The sequence below is a fragment of the Vombatus ursinus genome, unplaced genomic scaffold (genome assembly GCF_900497805.2).
Source record: "Vombatus ursinus unplaced genomic scaffold, bare-nosed wombat genome assembly UNPS02005264.1, whole genome shotgun sequence".
Taxonomy (NCBI): domain Eukaryota; kingdom Metazoa; phylum Chordata; class Mammalia; order Diprotodontia; family Vombatidae; genus Vombatus; species Vombatus ursinus.
In genome coordinates, this window is record NW_020945042.1 from 23,104 (window position 1) to 30,642 (window position 7,539).

Here is a 7,539-nt window from a genome sequence, read left to right on the forward strand (position 1 = left end):
TCTAGCATCACATTGCACCCCCACCATCCTCATGCCATGCCGCTAGGCTCCATCCTTCACCTGGCTCTGCATTTTAGCTCCTGCTCATGCTCTGGTCTGGCGAGAGTTCACCCTATTTAGACTAACCCAGATCTACCATCCTGTTCTCTGATCCTTTTTATGCCAGGTCACAGTACCTTTACCCTCATCCCTTTTCACCTCTAATTCTCATATAATAATCTCTAATAATTTAATCAGCATCAACCTTACTGGAAAAAAATGTGTGATTAAGAGCCATGTGATATTATTCCTATGTCTTCCCAGAGGGAAAAACTCACTTTTTCTTGATCTCCATTCTCCCTTTCCCTGACATAGAAAACCACAAATTAACATTATCTGTGTTTTACTGCATTTCTATTTATTATATTAAGCATTTCTCAATTACATTTTAATGTAAGCTGCTTGAGGGCAAGTCCTCTAGTTTCTTGTACTGGTATCCTTAGCTCTTAGTATAGTGCCCAACACACAGTAAATATTTATTAAATGCTTTTTCATTCAAATAAATGTGAGCTAAGTGCTATCATCCTCATCACCACCATTTTACAGATATAAAACAAAAAACTTGCATAGTTAATCTTTTGGACACCTTCCAACTCTAAATAGCATGACCCCCTGATCTTTGAATCTTGGAATCTTTGGTCTGGCCCTGTGAATTTGGTTTTCTTTTTCTTTTTTTTTAATTTATTTTTAGTTTTCAACATTCACTTCTACAAGCTTTTGAGTTTTAAATTTTCTCCCCCTCCCTCTCCATATCCCTCCTCAAGATGGCATGCAACCTGGTATAGGCTCTACGTATACATTCCTATTAAACATATTTTCACATTAGTCATGTTTTAAAGAAGAATTAGAACCAACAAGAGGAACCACAGGAAAGAAGAAACAAAATAAAACAGAAGAAAGAAAAAAGAGCAAATAGTATGCTTCGATCTGCATTCAAACTCCATAGTTTTTTGTCTGGATATGGATAGCATTTTCCACCATGAGACTTTTGGAGATGTCCAGATCCTTGAATTGCTGAGAAGAGCTAAGTCTATCAAAGTTAGTCATTGCACATTGTGGCTGTTACTGTATACAGTGTTCTCCTGGTTCTGCTCAGGTCACTCAACATTAGTTCATATAAGTCTTTCCAGGTTTTTCTGAAGTCCACCTGCTCATCATTTCTTTTTTTTTTTTTTTCAGCCAAAGACAAGGTTTATTAGAACATCCGTCATATTGGGCAGACTCTAAGAGTCTGAACATGAGTAAGCAGTGGCTCGATTATAGGAATCTAAGCAGTGGCTAGATTTTAGGAATCAAAGCAGTAGCTAGATTTTAGGAATCTGAGCATCTTAATGGAGACAAGATGGACCTCATATACAGAAAGACTATGGGAGGGATCTAGGAGAGGCCAAGTAGTCCATGAGGCAATAGAGTTACCAAGGGTGGGAAGTGGCCTGGGGCCATAGGGAGGCAAGACAATGGAGGGGAGATTGGGTGTAGCCACAGTGAAAGGCCAGTTGATGAGATTTTAGCCTCATGCCAAAGTCAGAGATTTGACCATGTGGGAAAGTCCAGGGTTTTTCCTTTCTGGGGCCCAGATTCCGACCCCATCATTCCTCCCTCAAACAAATGGGACCCAAATTCTTTTGGAGTAAGGGGCAAAGGTCTTAGCTTCTGAAACTGCTTCCTGCTGGCAAGTGGCATAGACCTGTCCCTGCCTCGAGGGGGTCCCAAAGAGGAAGTTGACTGGAACTAAACACAGGCTACATCCAGGGAATGATGGGGGGACATTCACTGGTACTCGCTGTTTGCTACCAACTGTAGGTGAATGGCCCATAGTCTGGAAGACAGAAAAGACTGCAGGGTCCAGACATAAAACAGGGACTAGATTTAGGGCCCAAATAAGAGAATAGAATATCCTTAGCTCTATTTGGATTCAGATAATTCAGTTTTCCAACCATGCAGTATCAAATCCACCTCATAGCCAGACTCAGGAATAGCCAGGTGGGTAACATTCCTCTTTAAATGAACATAAGGGGGAAACTGAGCCAGGAGGATCCCATCTTAGACTGAGGCTAAAATTGTCCTCTCAGCTTTTCCCAATGCTGATTTCCCACCAGTATCACCATCTCTGAGTAGCTTGTGGCATTTCTCTCAGATTATTGATTATCGATGGATTGTGACCCATCAGACAACTCAAAATAAAATCCTATGAGCTTTTACCTCAAACAGCAAGTTTTACTAATCACAGCTTAGGAAAAACTTTTCCAGGATTTTCATCTCAAACTTAAATTTGTCCTGATGTAAAAAGTCAATCTTTAGAGATTTCTGTACACTTGCAAATTCTCAGCAAGCCATACATAACCCAACAAACTTTTTGGCTAGTTTACACATTAAAACAATAACCAACAATAGCTAAATTATTTTAGCGGTAACCAAATTATGAAAAGTTGCTTGACATAACTGGTACAGAAAGTTCACCAATTTGAAACTTGAAACAAACTCATTACCAATCAGGTGACTTCAGTTTTGTTAAATGCACTTCCAAATTACTTTACACAGAGAATCAACATCTCATCATTAACAGTTAAAACTACAAATTTAAAAGAGCATGCTTGCCCAGGTTCAGAGGCCAGCTTCTTTACCTTGAGCAGGATGTGCTGAACCTGGGTGATGCTTCCAGGCAAAGGTTGCCCCAGAGCCCAAGGTCATTACCAGTGGGGCCCAAGCTGTAGCTGCTGCCCGTCCCCCCTCCTTCCTTTTCCCCAGGTAGGGGAGGGCAAAATCAAAAATGAGGGGTGAAGGGTGAAACTCTCCTCTTCTATGAGAGGAGTTAACAGATACCCTCCTGACTCAAGTGAAGGGAGTGGGAGAAGAGTGACCAGGGTTGTAAGGAGGAGTTCTAAACTCCTTAATGATCAATCACAAAACCTCCAAAATCTGCCAAGATATTTTTAGCTGTTCTAACTTTCCCTGTAACCTCCATGAAGGAGGATTCAGCGGTGTAGAGGGAAGGGAGTAAATAAGCCTCAGGGAACCAAAAAGCAATTGCAGTTTTTCCCCAATTCCCTAGGGCTGAGGGAATTAACAGATACACTTCTGGATAGGGCATCCGTCCTTGTTCTCTATGCTGTGGAAGGTGTACCCAGGTCCATGGCCTTGAACCGACCCATTGAACAGAGAGCCTTGAGAGTGTCAGGCCCACTGCTATAGAGCCTCGTAACTGTCTGCCCGAAAAGCACCTTCAAACCTTGATGCTTGGAGAGCGACCCTAACTGCAGAGCAAGAAAGGAGATGGGGAGGCTTACATACCTTCCAGTCTTGGCTGGAGAAGAACTTGGGGTTAGGGAGTTTCCCCATACGGGCCACCAAAATGATGCGGTTTAGGGGTTCAGGGGTGCTGGGACGCCAAAATCACAACACACAGGTCCTGCCCAAAAGAATTCGACCCAAGCCTTCTTTCAGCCAAAGACAAGGTTTATTAGAACATCCGTCATGTTGGGCAGACTCTTAAGGAGTCTGAACATGGGTAAGCAGTGGCTAGATTTTAGGAATCTGAGCAGTGACTAGATTTTAAGAATCTCAGCCTCATCATTTCTTATAGCACAATAGTATTCCATTACATTCATATATCACAACTTGTTCAGTCACTCCCCAACTGATGGGCATCCCCTCAATTTCCAATTCTTTGCCATCATATATAGAGTTGCTATAAATATTTTTGTACATGTGGGTCCTTTCCCCATTTGTATGATCTCTTTGGGATACAGCCCTAGAAGTGCTATTGCTGGGTCAAAGGGTATGCACATTTTTGTAGCCCTTTGGGCATAGTTACAAATTACCTTCCAGAATGGTTGGATAAATTCACAACTCCACCAACAATGCATTAATGTTCTAATTTTCCCACATTTTCTCCAACATTTCTCATTTTCCAACATTTCTCATAACATTTTGTCATGTTAGCCAACCTGATGGATGTGCTGTGGTACCTCAGAGTTGTTTTAATTTGCATTTCTCTAATCAAGTGATTCAGAGCATTTTTTCATATGACTATAGATAGCTTTAATTTCTTCATCTGAAAACTGCCTGTTCATATCCTTTGACCATTTATCAATTGGGGAATGACTTGCATTCTTATAAATTTGACTTAGTTCTCCATATATTTTAGACATGAGGCCCTTATCAGAGATACTGGTTGTAAAAATTCTTTCCCAGTTTTCTGCTTCCCTCTTAATCTTGGTGGCATTGGCTTTGTTTATACAAAACCTTTTCAATTTAATGTAATTAAAATTGTCCATTTTGCATTTCATAATGTGCTCTCTTGTTTGGTCATAAGTTCTTCTGTTCTTCATAAATCTGACAGGTAAACTATTCCTTGCTCTCCCAGTTTGCATGTAGTATCCGCTTTTATATCTAAATTGTGTATCCATTTTGACTTTATTTTGGTATAGAGTGTAAGATTTTGGTTTTTACCTAGTTTCTGCCATACGATTTACCAGTTTTCCCAGCAATTTTTGTCAAATAGTTAGTTCTTATCTCAGAAGCTGGGATCTTTGGGTTTATCAAACAGTAGATCACTATGGTCATTGACTATTGTGTCTTGTGTACCCAACCTATTCCACTGATCCACCACTCTATTTCTTAGCCAGTACCAAGTAGTTTTGATGATTGTTGCTTTATAATACAATTTAAGATCTGGTATGGCTAGGCCACCTTCCACAGCATTTCTTTTCATTAGTTCCCTTGATATTCTCGACCTTTCGTTCTTCCAGATGAATCTTGTCATTATTTTTTCTAGCTCTATAAAATAATGTTTTGGTAGTCTGATTGGTATGACACTGAATAAGTAAATTAAAATTTAGGTAGAATTGTCATTTTTATTATATTAGCTCTGGCCCTGTGAATTTATAAGTGTAAACTGAGTATTAATTAATACAGTCTCTTCTCCTACCCCCAACCCTACCCTTACCCAAATATATAAAATAATCTCTGCTCCTTTTTTCCCCCTCCTGGGGATGAATCCTCCACTAATTTTGATACCACTTGGCTTCAATACTAAACCAACTCTCTTCCCTTATTTCTGATAAATTACTTAGCCCTGAAGAGTCACTGCTCTTCTGGTGTATTATGCAGTAGTGTTAGGAGAATTCAGGAGATGAATGTAGCATACTTTAACAATCTGGGTAAGAAGCAGCAGGCTTGACTGGCAGCTGACTCAGACTTTGAATCTAAAGACTTAGCTTCTAATTCTGACTTACTGACATATTACTTAGTGTTCCAATTATTTACTGTTTCTCAACTTTAATTTCCCTAGTTAAAAAAATGTTAATAGCCCCAATTTTAACCATTTGAATACTTTGAGATCCTTATAAAAAGAAAAGGTCAGAAAAATAACACCTTATATGTGTGATAAAGATTTTTTTAAAAAGTGTCTCAAGTAAGTCCCTTAACTTCCCTGGGCTTCAGTCACCTCATCTAATAAAATGAGGGAATTGTACTTGATAGCCTTCGAGGTCCTTTCCATTTCTAAATCTATGATCGTATGAAAGCAGAGAATTCATATCATTACTTTATAATTCTGAAGAAGCAACTAAATAGTTCAATAAATGTGTTGATATTTTATATGCAGATGTTATTGTGGTATGCTAACAAATAGTTGAATACATGAACAACTTGAGATTTCCTCAGAGAGAGGACTCCCAGTGCAAGAACTCCCTTTACCAAGGTAGCTAACAACACATCTATTACCCAGTTGATAAATACCAAGGAGTTGCTTGAGCCGCAAAGAGTAGCTCAGGGTTACTTGGCTACTGTCAAAGGTGGGATGTGAACCTAGGTCTTTCAGAATCCAAGATCAATACTCTATCTACTAAACCAAATAGCCTCTATTTAATATGTCAGTTTATAACATTAATAAATTAAATACTTATGTCTGGATGTTTTATTTTATTAGAATCAACATTTTAATGAACTATAGGAAACCCAATCAGTATGATATAAACACATCCATTTACACTTCCCAATTTTAGCTATTTTATGAAATAAGAATTAGTAAAAGCCCTCCAAAGATAAATTAACTTCAAATATGACCTTTCAGTGAATGTGTCCAAACATTTGGGTTTCAAAAAACAACCCATATGAATGGTAAAAGGCCTCACAATCATACTATATGAGATGGGAGGAACTTAGGGAGTTCAGATTGGGGAATACTACATCAAGAATAATAACTGGGGTACATAGGTAATACAGTGGATAGAGCATTGGCTCTGGAGTCAGGAAGATCTGAGTTCAAATCTGATCTCAGATGCTTACTAGCTGTGTGACTCTGGACAAATAACTTCACCTCTATTGCCTCAAAAAAAAAAAGGAAAGGGAGGTGAGAGAATTATACCTGATTTGAGATATATGAAGGGTTAGCACATGGATGAGGGATTAGACTTTTTCTGCTTGGCCTCAAAAGACTAAACTAGTAGCAACAGGCGGAAGATGTAAAGAAGCAAGTTCAGGTTGAAGTAAAGGGAAACTCTATACCATTTCTGCCCCCACATCTTATTGGCATAGGAACTCCCAGTTTAGAACTTCCTTAGAGGTTGCCTGGCACACTGAAAGGTTAAGTGATCACCTATCATCACTCAACTACTAAGTCAGAAGTGAAGCCAGGTCTTCTCAAATCTAAGACCCAACTTGGGTTCAATTTACCAATCTATCTCTTTTCCTAACAAATGGAGAGAACCAAGAGTGCAGTGGGACTGAAGCATCAAACTTGGCCCTTCAGTCACGCTCCACCTGAACCAGATAAAATTGTAATTGGGAAATGTTTAACATAATAAACAAAAATACAGTAAAACACAGATAATACTAATCTGTGGTTTTCTAAATCAATATGTGAGTCTGCAAGGCTCCTTTTCTATTTGGGCTTGTCATCACTAAGGGAGCTGCCTTCAGAGACTGTGGCTTTCCCTTCATCAGAGCTCTTCAGATAAAGGCTGGATCACCACCGGTCAGGCAAGTTGCAGAAGGGCTCCCCTTTACGTTCGGATTAGGCTGCCTCTGTAGTCTCTTCCAACTTGGAGATTCTGTGAACTATTCACATTCACCCCAAAATGTTTTTCAACAGCCTATCAACTTAATAGAGGAATAAAAGGTGGCAAGAGAAATCTATTTTGTAACAAATGCCATGAGGTTTCCTTACATGCAAATGTTCCTAATGGAACACAGTGAACAGGGGTAAAACTTCCATTAAACAGATAGTACTCAACTCACTGACATCCTCTAAAAACTAGATTTTTCTTGTACTCCATTTGAAAAAGGGTCAAAGAGGGCCAGCTCATTTAGGGAATATAGCACCCCAAACAATTTCCACGGTATTTCCCGGGACCAGTATATCTGATCTTCTAAATCTACACCACTCAACTCAGAAGCAGGAAGTCAGGGAGACATCTCTGGTAAGGCAAAAAGAGCTGACCAAGGCACGCGGAATTTACTTAAGCTTCAAAAACTATGGACTTAGAAAAGCAATCA